The 13,195-nt window shown below is 39.9% G+C and overlaps 1 protein-coding gene across 1 annotated transcript in view; it reads left to right on the top strand.

The window, feature by feature from the left end:
* Pacrg (parkin coregulated) overlaps positions 1–13,195 on the top strand; it is a 469,717-nt gene that overhangs the window by 157,424 nt on the left and 299,098 nt on the right. The window lies entirely within an intron of this gene.

Raw genomic sequence — 13,195 nt, 5'->3', positions numbered from 1 at the left:
GGAGAATATAATGCTAAGAGAAGTTAGCCAATCCCCAAACATCAAATGCCAAATATTTTCTCTGATGTAAGGAGGCTGATTCATAGTGGGGTTGGGTGTGGAGCATGGGTGGATTAGAGGAACTCTAGATAGAGCAAAGGGGAGGGAGGGGAAAGGGGGTGGGGGTAAGAAAGATGGTAGAATGAAGGGGGCATCATTACCCTAAGTACATGTATGAAGACACGAATGGTGTGACTCTACTTTGTATAAAATCAGAGATATGAATAATTGTACTCTATTTGTGTATTATGAATTTTAAAGCATTCTGCATTTTAATAACAAATTAAAATACTAAAAAATAAAGAAAGAGTAGAGGTGAAATGATTGGGTTGTGAGAGTTTTAGCCTAATCATTATGTTAATCCCTGATAGGTGTTAATGATGGTAACTCTAAGCAAATAGGGTATGGCTGGGGAAGTGCCTTTGGTGTTTATATTTTGTCCATGGTAAAGGGAGTGGGCTCTCTCTGCTTCCTGGTGGCCATGTCCTGAGATACTTTCCTCCATCACAGTCTTCTGTCATGATGTTCTGCCTATGTGGGCCTAGTGCAATGCAATTGGCCGTCTATGAACCGAGACCTCTGAAACCGTGAGACTCAAATGAACTTTGCCTCCTCTTAAAAAAAAAAAAAAGGAAAAAGGAAAAACTGAGTTATATATTTTCTGTTTATAAAATGATATTCATAACTTTGGCTTGGAGACTTACTGCTCCAAGAAACAAACTTGTAAATGTGAGAGAAGCTGTTGTCTATACCAAGATTAACAAATCTGGGTTCCATTACGTACAAATGGTGTGGTCCCGCTTATAATGGATTCTGGACTCTGCCAGTGTCCATCACCCTGGGGTGCTGGGAAAGTGTGGAGTCACTAAGGTCTTCATTTACTTGGGTCGCGTGCTCATCATTGCTGAGTCTCTTCATCCCACACTGAGCATCAGTGTACTAGAAGGCAGCAAGTGGGCCTGTGGTTTGGGAGTGTGCATGGCCTTCTGCAAGCTGCAGACTGCACAGGGACACAGCTACCAGACAGTCCTGGGATTTGTTGCCAGGTCTGGCACATCTGTGCGAGGCAGGGCCTCAGGACTTTCATGCTACAACAGAGAGTCCCAGGCAAGTCAGGGCAAGCTGGTCACCTGAATGTGAAGGGAATTCCAGAGGCAGGTGGGGCCCTAAGCCACTTTCCTGCCACATCTACACCCACAGACACTTTCCCCAACTCTCACAAGAGGCAATGAGAACACTTTGGAAATGGCTTGAAGGTTTGCTCTCCTAAAACTAGCTTCTGATGAAAGTCAGGCCACCAGTCTACAGGTGGCGAGAGGTGCGTGCCTGCCTGTGCAGCACCCTTTACCCTACCATTTAGTAGCTTTTGGCATTTTGGTATCCTCACAGGTGATCCAAGCATGCTAAAGAGAATCTCCTTCCTACAGAGTAGCCTGATGCAGAGGAAGAAGCATTGAGAAGGGTCTCAATCCATTTCTGCCAGGTAGTTGACCTGCCCTAGGAAAGGCAATAGCATCAAAGTCTCAACCCCGCTGGGGATGAGCTTCATTCAACAGGAGGATATGGGAATGTAGTTACTGGGAATGGCCCTACACTAACCACTTGCCATTGGAGCACCCAAACCCTTGACTGTTCTTTCTTGAGACTCATCTTCCGTGACGTTTCTCTCCTGCGTCCCTCCTCCCTTTCTCCTTGACTAGAACATGGATGTGATATGTCTTGCAGACTTATTTTTAATCATATGAATGAATACACTGATGAATGCTATAAGATACAGATATATAACAAACTATTTAAACTGAGATATGACATCTGTCTTCCAATATGCAAGGACTGTCAGGAAATGTCAGGGATGTTCTTTATGCCACTTCACCTCCAGGAGATGGACAGAGTGGGCACCAGAAATGGGTCTACACTGGCACAGTTCAAGGAAGGGCTTTCTACCAGTAAGAGCTGTTCAGAGATGTCATGGCCAATTTGTTAAGGCAGTTATCCACTCGTAGGTGGCTCTGTGGTCAGGAGGACGGCTTCTTAGGGCAGGGGCTCTGAAGCTTCCTTTCAGTCCTGATCTTTGAGAAGTGAGGGCAGCAGCCTTCTCCAAGGCGCCCGCTGTTCTGGGTGCCAACTGGAGGACAGTTCCGATGGCGGGAAGATGGGCTAGATTCCCGAGTTGATCCTGATACTCCTCATCAAAGAGTGACCTGAGCACTCGCCAAAATGAGCTGGAAAGAAATCAGATAGCAGCAGCATGGTGGGAGCCGTGGGCTGACGTGCTCAGTGTCCCCGAGTCGCACGCCGGGCCCTCACCATGGATGCCGTTCCTTCCTGGCTCCACTGTGATGACAAAGGCAGTGTGTCACATGCTTTAGTCATTAGATCTCAGTTCACGTGTGTCACATGCTTTAGTCATTAGATCTCAGTTCAAGTCACTTCTGCCTTAAGCCACTCCCACAGCCACTGAGGACACGTGAAAGAGGACATGAAAGGCTCAGAAGGTGACTCTGGAAGAGCACATCAAATCCAACTTCACAGTGAAGCACAATTCCTCCCGAGAACGATTACCTGGTGACAAACACCTGTTGGATGTATCTATTACATCAGGCCTTTCAAGGAAATGCTCGTGCGATTTGCCTCATGGGCACCTGACGCGTGTGTCAACAAATAACAGAGTTATTTCTCTTAATAGTTTTTGTTTGTTTTGACAAGAAGATCCTGAATGTAGGGTTTTACACATGGCACACCTAAATAATTAGGCAGTTACATTGTAGTAAGTATTGATTCTGACACTTTTGAAGATTATTTTTATAGTATTTTAGAAATCTATTGTGTTTCCTATATATATTCATGATCAATGTATAGAAATGCTCTATGAAGAATTTTAACCATGCATTCACAAAGAAAATAGCTGCTAAGTATGAAACAGTCAATTTGGATGTTCCAGAGAGTATTTTGAGTAGTTGTAAACATTTAATGTTTCATGTAAAATATATAGCTGACTGTATACTTTTAAATATACTTAAAGTAATAGTTTAATATGATAAACTATTACTTTAAGTATAAACTATGATACTATGTATGATTGCAGAAATTGTAAGCATATACTCAGTGTGTAACACTCACAGTGTATCTTTTTTTTATTTTTAAGAAAAAAGATGCTTTTCATATGTAGTTCTAACTTGCCATTTTGTACTTATACCCAATGAACTGATAGGCCATTATCCTACCTTATTAAAACACTCAGGACTTGGTATTCATTTTTGTCTTTAATTTGAGGTTTTTAGGTATAAATAGTATAATTCTTAACAATAAAGTAAAATATAGTTTGGTTTGGCTTGAGTTTTCCCATCCTCTAGTTTCATATTTGGTCAAACTATTTTCCTTTGAATCTCCCAGGACAATGAAGTACTTTTATCAGCACAGCCCTGTTGCAGATGCTGCCCTTGAGGCTTTGTTACTCAGCTCCAAAGGCATTTTAACACCATAATCCAGAACCAGAAGATAATATATTTATCACCTGATAGTTTTTGCAGCTCTGCTATCATAATATACCTTAGTGTTAATCCTTCGCAGCTACTGGAGTAAAGCTTTTAGTCTGAACTATGTCTGTTTTTTAAACATCCAAAGCTAAAATCTCCCATTATTTGTACCTTTTCCTTAAAGGAAAGCTAAAATTTAGCTAGATCTCCATAGAATTGGCATCAGATTAAGGTGAATCTTCCCCCAGGTTCTGCGGGGTTGTCTCATGCCAGGCTGGTAATGTTGGAATCAGGCTCTCCTCCCTACACCTGACCATGTGCATGAGACCTGTCACCTTGAGTTCAAGAAGCTGAAAAGAGAACGGAGAATATTTGGAATATATTTTTCTCTGGGAGAAAAAAATGAGGTGTTAATGGCATTTTAAATACCTAACCTTTACTAGTAGGGATATATCCATGTCTCTTACATGTCCATTTGCTTCTCTTAAATTGGAAACTGCCCCCAACCCCCTGTGGCTATGGTGGCTTTGTCAACCAGGGGCCACATCTGGCCTGCCTCAGAGGTAGGCCCCTGAGTCAGGACCCCAGGAAACACAACCAGTGGGAGAGTAGAGTGAGGGATTTGCTTCAAGCGGCTGGCTCCCAGGATCATACAGGCTGCCAAGTCCACCATCCCAGGGCAGGCCAACAGGCTGGAAGGACAGGTGAGACTGACTGGCAAGGTTTCTGTTACAGTCTGGAAGAGGAATCCCTCCTCCTTCAGGACCTGGGTTTCCGAGACTCCGCAGGATTCATTTGATGAGATGGGGCCCATCCACATGTGGAGTGTCATTCATCTACTCAAAGTCCAATGATTGTAAACGTTAATCCCATCTACAAAATAGCTTCAAAGAAACTTCTAGCTGATGAGTGTTTGACCGATAGCTGGCACCATGGTGGTGAATGAGATGAACCCTCACAGCCAGTGTGCCCCACAGGCCAACAGAGCCCTTCTGGGACTCTGGGACTATTCTGGTAACAGGCAGGATTTGGGCTCCTGGCTTTAGCTATGTCTCAGCCCAAATTATCCCCAGAGTCCCTCCTTTGCTTGAGCAACTAATACTCTAGAAAAATGGAAAGAAGAAGCAGAAGAAGGAGAAGGAGCAGGAGAAGGAGGAGGAGGAGAAGGAGAAGGAGAAGGAGGAGGAGAAGGAGGAGGAGAAGGAGGAGGAGGAGAAGGAGAAGACGATGATGACGAAGATGACGATGACAATGGAGTAGGAGGAGGGGTGGGGGAGGGGAGAAAACTGTTAGTCCTTAAGGTTATGATTCAGGGTAGGTGTTGATGGTGTTCAGAAATCCATTTAGTCACCTTCCGCCAGTGTTTTAGTGTCAGTGTTTTGCCGTTGTGGAGATGCTGGGAGTTAGCATTGAAGCATGAGCAAGAGAAGTGCCAGGTCTGGCCTGTAGGTAGAATGGGCTCCATCCAGCAAGGAACGGCAAGTGAACTCCTGCCAACAACAGTAAGGACTGGGAGCAGGCCGGCTGACCACCTTGGAGTGAGGAGCTCGGCTTCCTTTGACTGGTGTTTCTGCGGTGAGACCTGCAGGACGAGGGTGAGTTAGCTGGGATGGGAAGGTGGTCCAGACAGAGGGAAGGATATGGGTGACCATGCAAAGAGAGCCAGGACTACAACTGAACTGAGAGAGCAGAGCAGCTGAGGCTGAAGTGGGGAGAGGGGGCTCGTGGAATCGGGCATCAAAGCCTCTCTCTTCCCTGGCAAGCCATGGCTGGCATGAGCAACAAGGTAGCTCAGCTGGTGATGCCACTGCCTGAGACAGGCATGCTGCAGGGGCATGTTTGCAGTGTCACAGTCATTCAGCTGGCATCCGTTAAGTTCGAGAGGAAATGTCTAATAAGCTATGTTATCATTTGGAACTCACCTGTCATCAATAGTATGGAAGGGACCTAAAGATAGAAAGGACTCCTTCCCAAGACGACAATGATGGTGATGATGGTGCTTCATTAACCCTGAAGTAAGTTTAACAATTATAAAAGTGAGGGAAGCTTTCAGTTTGCTGACAGCTTGACACGGGGTTACAGAGAGGGAGTCACAGAGAGGGAGCTGGAAAGAGTCCTTGGTGCATCTAATTTAATACTTTAATCTCAAAAATAAACAAACTAGAAGATGATCAGACCCCAAACCAAAGCCTCCTGACATTTAATACTTTGCTGTTTCTAAAACAGTTTAGTAGAAGGAGAGAGGAGCCCAGGAAAGAGACCACTTTAATGTGACAGATATTTCCATTTATTTCATTTCACCTTTAATTTTATTTGAATGTTCATTCAACTAGTTTAGCTTCTAGCTCGTGTTGAGCTATGATTGACTGGCAGGAGCTGCCTAAGCACTCCACCTGAAGTCACATGGTTGGCAATGGAGGAGGACAGCATGTATCTAATGTCCAAACCACTCTCAAAAGAGAGTGAAATGGAGTTGATCATTAATTATACAGGGACAGCAGGCACAGTAAAGGACTGTCCCACCAAACAGGAACCTGTCATCTCCCTAACCACGGGGGCTATAGGAAGGCAATGTGACATGGGAGGCCACTTTTGCAATTCCTGGTTTGAATAGTTCTAATCAAAGTTAGAATCTGTTTTTATTTTGACACGGAAAAAAGAAAATGCTGCAAAAAATTTGATCCCAGCTATGGCAAGGTTTTCAGACTATTTTACTGTCGTCTTCTTCATGAGTGTTAAAGATTGGTCTTGAGTGTTAGTAATGTTTTATTTTGTTTTGCTCCAAAATAATAATTAAAGTAAAGTTACTTTTTAGAACTCTTCCTAGGTTCAAAAGAAACACGTCAGAACAGGGAGCGTGTGAGTGTTGGTCTGACCCAAAGCTCTTCTTGCTGCCCTGATATCAATGGCTCTTCCCCTGAATTAAATATTTTTTTAGTTGTAGGTGGACACAATACATCTATTTTTATTTGTTTGTTTTTATGTGGTGCTGAAGATCAAACCCAGTGCCTCACCCATTCGAGGCCAGTGCTCTACCACTGAGACCCAGCTCAGCCCTCATATCTGCTTTTGATGAGCATTTTTAGAGTTTGGGAAATAACTTTGAAATAGGGAAGAGATTTTTCTTTTGTTAGTAAAAATTAAATAATAATAAATAATGGTGCTTCTCAAACAGTTTTAAATACCAGATTTTATTGGAAAGAACCATCTGATCAGAGTTAAATACGTTTAGGAAATACAGCCACCAGGTGAACACAAACTTTGACATAGTGATGATGACAAGGCAGCACTGGTGAGCATGCCTGCAGTGGATTTCCTCACACCTTTCTCCTGTGCAGGTGATGGCAGCTTTCTGCATGGCACTCACCTGAGCATGAGAACTAGAGGTGTTTCAGAGGGAGTTGCAGTAAGTCCTCTGCCTCTGGGATTTCCAAAAGCAATTGATATGCTGTTAAAGAATAGCCTCAATATTCATCACCTCTTTTCATTTGAATCTCTGTATCTCAAAAGCAAATTTCACTGAAAATAATGATCATCTCCCTAGCTCCTCAGAGAAATATGCATGTTATGGGAAACGCAGAAAAAGTTCTAGAACCTAGCACATTACAACATATGAAAACCAATGAGTTCTGGGGAACAATATAAATGTGGGAATCTCACACATGTGAGAAGCCAGGGATGTTAGGATATTGAAAGTTAATATTCTATTAAATACTGCTTAAGCAGAAGCCTTAAATAAAAAAAGCCTCTCCAAATAAAACTAAGTCTCATTATTGAAAAAGTCTTTGCTTATATACCATGAGTTCTTTATTTGAACTGTTTGCATAAATTACGTTTGTTTTTTTTTTTTTAACTCAAGATATTTTGTCCGGGAAACTATGCATTTGTTTATGCAAATTTTGCCCTTTAAATCTTGCAGGTTTTAAATATGGCTGCTCTCTGATCTATAGTTTTTAAATGATTTAGATTCAGTAGTGTTATTTGCAAATATTACCAATACATGCCTATTTTTTTGCATTTAGTAAGTGAATAATTGAACTCACTGATAAAGCAAATTTGAAATTAAATACCATTCCTTTCTTCTTATTGGACATTTTTAATTCTTTTTGTATAGTCTGAAAATAATTTATGGAATCATTTGAAAATGTTTCTAAATAGAAAGAAGAAGGAAAAAGGGCAGAAAAATATTTCCTACAAAAATACCCCTTAGACACTAGCATTCAGCAGGCAAGGTTTATCTGGTAGGACTTCATCAGGTATAGCATAGTGGGAAGAAGAATGATGTCATTTATTTTAATCCATAACCTCAAATAACATAGACCTATGAACTTTGAATATATGCCTCGTTTTTGAGGCATGGGAGAGCTACATTATTCATATCTATTATTTTTAAAAATTGTATTTATAGTTAAAATAAAATGATAGTACTGCGGCTGTAACACATATTTCACAAACAAGTTCTGATGTCTTTAATGTGTGTCTGTTCTAATAAGCTGGTGAACTGAAAGTCCCTCCATCTTTAAGAATTTACATAGCTAAATATCAAGAGCCAGACTTACTATGATGTCATCAGTGACTGGAATCTTATAGGCCTTGAAAGCAAGTATTCGTGTTCGTATGATAGCACCACAGAAAACCTCCTGGTGGCATTCCCTGCAAATTTTGATATTTGTGAGCCACTTAAATTGAAACTGCAATTTGGGTAGGTGACCACTAGATGTCACTGTTTTGTGGTTTTAACTACTGGAGTTAAGTCATAAGCAAATATTTAGATAAACATCATGTATCAATTTTGCAGACTTTTACTATTGAAAAAAATTAACTCTTTATATAGCAACAATAAAAATGCAACATTGTGATTCTGAAGTTCAGACTTCAGACAGCTTGTCTAAATTTAGCTTGGTAAATCATCAGACTGTCATTATGTGTCATGGCTCTTTGCGGGAGAGGGCAGTGATATCTACCACTGTAAAAGTGACCTTCTTAGCATAGTCTTTCCAAGGGGCATTCTTGTACCAAGAGTGCCAAGATTCAGTTGGCACAAGACTCCTAAACTCCACTTAATTTTCTCCTTTTCCTGAGGCTCTGGTCTCATTTCCTGATACTCTCATCCACCAGTCATGAAAACTCTTTGTAATTCTTCCAAATGAGCCTACTCTTTCATGTACTAATTTTGACCTCTCTGGCCTAAGCATGACCTTGCCCATGTTATTCCTTCCACCCTGAGGTCCTTCCACACTGTTGCCTTTATTTATCATTTTAAATGACCCTTGAACATTACCTTCTTTAGTTTCTTTGATCTTGCTCCTACCCCTTCCCTGAGAGATACTTTTTCCTGTGTGTCCATAGTATTCTGTGCACATAAGTATCAATACAATTTATCATACTATAACATTTTATTTGTGGGTCTATTATCCATTAACAGTGAGCTCCTTAATAGTAAAGACCATGAATTATCTGAAGTATCTTCTGTGAATTATTTCCCAGTGCTTAGCACATAATAGGCATTGAGTGAAGGGTAGACCCAAAGAGTGATTAAATGTATGCATGAGTAAGTGTATTTGGGCCAGTGTGACACCTAAGCAATTCCATTTCCCCTCAGCAGCAGCCCTGTGAGCAAGCACTTGCGAGTCAGTACGTGTGGAGCCGTGAATAGGGTCAAGAGCTGGAAGCCTGGACTCAGAGACATGCTTCTTCACTTGCTATTCATGTAACCGTGGGCAAAGAACCTGGCCTTCCTGGTCTTGGTTGTCTCATCTGTACAGAGAATGATCACAGTTTCTACCTTACCAACTGTTTTCTTCTTAGTCTTTACCGTCTTGTAATAAATATAATTATTTTATGTGTAAGTAAAGTAAGATTGAGAATAGTTGAATAACTTGTTCAAGGTCACCGAGGATCTAAAATTCCATTAAGGATTGGCTGATTCTAGGCCCTCACATTAGGGATGGGGATGTAGCTTAGTGTAGAGAGCTTGCCCAGCAAGTGCAAGGCCTTAGATAGGATCCACAGTACTGCAAAAATAACTAAATGAGCAAAACTCTCACACTGTCAACTCTACAAAGATTTTGCAATTTGTTTTTTATTGGCTGGGGGAATTGCACAGGAAAATATTTTTCTTTACTAGCTATTTTTTTTTTGCACTAATGTTTATTTTCTGAATAAGAATGCAGTATGAACCAAACAGCTTTAGATACTGCTATGGTTGTGTTCACTACTTTTTAGCTGTGTGATTTATCTTTTTGGATAATTGAACATAGATAATAGATGAATAAATGCAAATATTTTCATTTGAATTGGAAAAAATGTAAAAACCATTATATTGAACTTTTCGATTTCTATTACTATTAACAAGTTATTTTAAAACAAGAATCAGATATATTGAAAATTATATATAGCTCAAAATGGCACAAGTTCACTCAGGAAATATTTGTTCAGGATGTAGTGACTTGGGATTTCTTGTCCCCATTCCCACGTCAGATTACCCAGAGGCAGCTGCGTTGCCAAAGTATTAGAAGGGCAACTTGCAAGCACTAGAAGTTCATTGACCATAATTGCCTCTGCATATTAGTTCTAAGAACCCAATCAGAAATGAGAAAAAAATGGATCAACCCAAAAGAAATACTTTCACCTTCTGGCCTGTGACTGAGGCAGCTCAGATACTAGCTGGCTACTGAGGTTCTCAGTATTAAATACAGCTCATTTTTCCATTCCAGAGTCCTGTGGGTTGTCTTCACAGGAAGGGACAATTGAGCAAACTATGTTATACTGAGAAGCGTTAGGAAAATCATAGTCAATGTTTTGAACAGCATAGGTGATATATGTTCTAAGTTATGATATACATCTGCATTGATGTCAATTTGTTTTCATTAACTTAGACAATTAAAATCAAGAACTAAGTTATTTTCAGCAAACAGCTTCATTTTACATTCATTTATTTCTTCTTTGCATGAAGCACAGCTGCATTATAATGTGATCAGCACAATAAACTATGCTCTATTGTTCGTAGAAGGAAGAATTGCACCACTCAGGTGGAGGTACAGTTTTGCCTCAAGTGTCTTAAAAGTACAAGTTTGTGTAATTTCATTCTCTTCCAAAAATAACTCTTACTCAAACTTTAAAAACTATAGATTTTCGCCCTCCTATTACCAAAAATAAATGAAATGTTCTGGGCCAGTGGTCTGAAGTTATTTAATTGAAGTTACTTAATTGGTAGTATCTTTTCTAATGTTTTTGAAAAATAAATTGGCTCAAGTAGCTGCTGCATTTATGATATTTACAGTGTGCTCGCACACACACACACACACACACACACACAGAGTAAACAGCTTTGTTGGTTTCTCCTGGTGCACATGCATGATGATTCTCCAGATTATAACCAAGATTGAAGTGTCTATGTCATAGAAGATGCCCATTTTTAGCTCTACTAGATATTGTAACATTCTACTCTACTAAAATTCAAGATAATTCAAGGAGAGTTTATTTGCAAAGATTTTCAAAGGTGTGGGGAGAAGGCAAGCCAAGTGATAATGAAGTACTGCTGCAAGTGACAACTGAGCTTTTAACACTCCTAGGCCCCAAATGATGACAGCTAGGAAAGGTCCCTTGACCCCAGAGCTCCTGTAGGAAAGTTGTCTTGGGAAGAGGGGTGAGCTGCCACTGAGAAACCTGGTGGACACAGAGCCAGGGGGGCAGATTCCCTCTTTACCCTTTCTCCTCCCTTCTGTTCTTCTGCCAAAATCATCCATTGGTCAAACAAAACTGGAAGCTAGAAGACAGCAACCATTCTGTTGACCACACAGATCAGTTTCTTATAACAGAGAGGATCTGGAAGGGGAAACAGTGTCCAGTCACAAGGTTTATCCAAATTATTAAAAGCAAATCCCATCTGTTGTTAATGACTGCTATAGAGTTCTTTTGAGTATTTTTCTACCATTTTTTAACCTATCCTTGATCCCTGTGATTGCTCTCAGATTGTCTCCAATGTCTCGTTGCCTCTGACAAGGCAGCGCATTGCTGAACAGGCGCAGGAGTACATGGATTGGTCTTGAATTTTCTTCTCCCCCACCCCCAGAAGCACTGTACAGTTGTTCCTATGGTTCCACGTGAAGCAGCTTTGTAACTTATGCTAATGAAATAAGCACAAATGAAGATTCATATGTACTCACTATGATACTTTCATGAAATGTTAAGCACAGAAACTATTATACATTTGGTGCAATAAAATACAAAACAAAAAACTAGATAAGAGAGCTACCATTAGGAATGAACTCAGGAGAGATTTTTCAACTTTGTATAAAGTTTTATGTAGAAGAAATACGGCCAGACATCTTCATTTATCCCTGCTTTTCTGGAATAAGCCTCTCTACTTATTTGTGTGTCCACATTATGATTATTCCAACTTCACTGAAGTAAAAATGTAGTGCAATAAATCACAGTAATTTAAGTGTACAGCTTGATCAGTGTTGACCTATGTATATTCATGAAACCCTCTCAACAATCATGATAATGAACATTTCATTACCTCCCAAATTTTCCTTTGTCCCCATGTAACCACTATGGATTATTTCTTATATTTTAAAATTGTACCAGGGTGTCACCACACCACCTGTACCCTGTCTTGGGGCAGGGAATCCCTTTACTGAGCAAATGATTTTGATGTTCAGCCTCTTCCATTGCATATATCAGTAAGTTACTCCTTTGATGGCTGCATGATGTTTTTTTTTGGACACAATACCTTTATTATATTTATTTATTTTGTGGGGTGCTGAGGATCGAACCCAGGGCCTCACATGTGCTAGGCGAGCCCTCTACCTCTGAGTCACAACTCCAGCCCCTGAATAATGCTTTATTGTTTGGAGAAACATGATATGTCTATCTGTTCACTTGTTGAAAGACATTTGAGCTATTTCCAGTTCTATTTCTCTAACAATTAAGCTCACATGAGCGTTCATATACTAGTTGTTATCTGAACATGTTTTCATTTCTCTTGGGAAATAGGAGTATAGTGTTGGGTCACACAGTAGGTGGTATTTGTTCACATTTTTAAGAAAATTCCAAGTAGATTGTCAAACTATTTATACACTTCACACTCTCACTAGCAATACCAAGAGCCCTAGTCCCCACCAACCACAGTTGGTGTGGTTCTTTTAAATCTAGCTAGTTTGGTGGGAGTGCAGTGATCAGGCATTTCCCTGGTAAGCATATTTAAGTGTATTTTGCCCATTTTATTAGGTTAATTGTCTCATTATTAAATTGGAAGTATTTTTATATATTTTATAAATGTGCTTTTTCTATATATATGAACATTTTAACACAGTCTATAGCAAACTTTTCATTGTCTTAAGGGTTTACTTTTTGAAGAGCAAAGGTATTTAATTTTTATCAAATCCAATTTATTGTTTTTTTCTTTTATGTTTTGACTTTCAGCTGTGCTATTCTAATAAAAACTTTGCTTGCTTCAAGATCTCTTGTGTTTTGTTTGTTTAAGGTTTTTTTTTTTTTATAAAAGTTTCATGCTTTTAGCTTTTACATTTAGTCCAATGATCAATTTTTAATTTTTGTGTATATGGCCTGAGATATGAGTTGATATCTTTTTTTTTCCATACAGATATTAAGTATCATTTATTGAAAAGATTATCTTTTTCCCATCAATTGCCTTGATGTTTTTGTAAAAAAAA

This window comes from Urocitellus parryii, chromosome 8 (assembly GCF_045843805.1).
Source record: "Urocitellus parryii isolate mUroPar1 chromosome 8, mUroPar1.hap1, whole genome shotgun sequence".
Lineage (NCBI taxonomy): Eukaryota > Metazoa > Chordata > Mammalia > Rodentia > Sciuridae > Urocitellus > Urocitellus parryii.
This window is presented reverse-complemented; position numbering and strand designations above follow the sequence as displayed.